Below are 2,337 nucleotides of genomic sequence, written 5' to 3'. Positions count from 1 at the left end.
AGCTGTATTTAGACTTCTGTTAGAACCTCAGCTTTATTTAGACTTCTGTTAGAACCTCAGCTGTATTTAGACTTCTGTTAGAACCTCAGCTGTATTTAGACTTCTGTTAGAACCTCAGCTGTATTTAGACTTCTGTTAGAACCTCAGCTGTATTTAGACTTCTGTTAGAACCTCAGCTTTATTTAGACTTCTGTTAGAACCTCAGCTGTATTTAGACTTCTGTTAGAACCTCAGCTGTATTTAGACTTCTGTTAGAACCTCAGCTTTATTTAGACTTCTGTTAGAACATCAGCTGTATTTAGACTTCTGTTAGAACCTCAGCTGTATTTAGACTTCTGTTAGAACCTCAGCTTTATTTAGACTTCTGTTAGAACCTCAGCTGTATTTAGACTTCTGTTAGAACCTCAGCTGTATTTAGACTTCTGTTAGAACCTCAGCTGTATTTAGACTTCTGTTAGAACCTCAGCTTTATTTAGACTTCTGTTAGAACCTCAGCTTTATTTAGACTTCTGTTAGAACCTCAGCTTTATTTAGACTTCTGTTAGAACCTCAGCTTTATTTAGACTTCTGTTAGAACCTCAGCTTTATTTAGACTTCTGTTAGAACCTCAGCTGTATTTAGACTTCTGTTAGAACCTCAGCTGTATTTAGACTTCTGTTAGAACCTCAGCTGTATTTAGACTTCTGTTAGAACCTCAGCTTTATTTAGACTTCTGTTAGAACCTCAGCTTTATTTAGACTTCTGTTAGAACCTCAGCTGTATTTAGACTTCTGTTAGAACCTCAGCTTTATTTAGACTTCTGTTAGAACCTCAGCTTTATTTAGACTTCTGTTAGAACCTCAGCTGTATTTAGACTTCTGTTAGAACCTCAGCTTTATTTAGACTTCTGTTAGAACCTCAGCTGTATTTAGACTTCTGTTAGAACCTCAGCTTTATTTAGACTTCTGTTAGAACCTCAGCTTTATTTAGACTTCTGTTAGAACCTCAGCTGTATTTAGACTTCTGTTAGAACCTCAGCTTTATTTAGACTTCTGTTAGAACCTCAGCTTTATTTAGACTTCTGTTAGAACCTCAGCTGTATTTAGACTTCTGTTAGAACCTCAGCTTTATTTAGACTTCTGTTAGAACCTCAGCTTTATTTAGACTTCTGTTAGAACATCAGCTGTATTTAGACTTCTGTTAGAACCTCAGCTGTATTTAGACTTCTGTTAGAACCTCAGCTTTATTTAGACTTCTGTTAGAACCTCAGCTGTATTTAGACTTCTGTTAGAACTCAGCTTTATTTAGACTTCTGTTAGAACCTCAGCTTTATTTAGACTTCTGTTAGAACCTCAGCTGTATTTAGACTTCTGTTAGAACCTCAGCTTTATTTAGACTTCTGTTAGAACCTCAGCTTTATTTAGACTTCTGTTAGAACCTCAGCTGTATTTAGACTTCTGTTAGAACCTCAGCTTTATTTAGACTTCTGTTAGAACCTCAGCTTTATTTAGACTTCTGTTAGAACCTCAGCTTTATTTAGACTTCTGTTAGAACCTCAGCTGTATTTAGACTTCTGTTAGAACCTCAGCTGTATTTAGACTTCTGTTAGAACCTCAGCTTTATTTAGACTTCTGTTAGAACCTCAGCTTTATTTAGACTTCTGTTAGAACCTCAGCTTTATTTAGACTTCTGTTAGAACCTCAGCTGTATTTAGACTTCTGTTAGAACCTCAGCTGTATTTAGACTTCTGTTAGAACCTCAGCTGTATTTAGACTTGTTTCCGTTGCCGTGGCCCGAACACTCTTTGCACTGATAATTATAAACGTGAAGTCAACGGTTAATAACGGACTCAAGTCTGACGTGAACTCTGAAGGTTTAAACTATTTTTACATTTGAAAGTGTTCTCGTGTGATATTTGCTCTGAATTCAGTTTTAATTGATTTCCACGTCAACATATCAAGTTTAATCAGGTTTCCATGACAATCTGAACCAATCAGCTGCTCGTTAGCCGTTAGCTGAATTAGGTCTTTAGCCTCGAGTGAACCATGCTAGGCTAGTTGTCAGCCTGTTAGCACTCTAACCCATTATTAGTTAGCTTAGCTGTTGCACAGGATAAATGAATGGTGGGAAGTTTCGTTAGCATAGCATAGCATCAGTGGACGCTCCACCAGGGGGCGGGGCCAGACGGGTAAAAGAGTTACGATTTAATATGAACATTTGTGTTTGTTTCTGCTCAGGTCAGAGGTCAGTCTAAGCCCCGCCCACACATCAGTAACTATGACCTGATTCATGACGTCATCAACAGGGCTGGTTACCATAGTGACTGAATATTTTCCATGTGATCAATATTATCGATTG

This window comes from Pholis gunnellus (assembly GCF_910591455.1).
Source record: "Pholis gunnellus genome assembly, chromosome: 23".
In the NCBI taxonomy this organism is placed as follows: Eukaryota; Metazoa; Chordata; class Actinopteri; order Perciformes; family Pholidae; genus Pholis; species Pholis gunnellus.
This window is presented reverse-complemented; position numbering follows the sequence as displayed.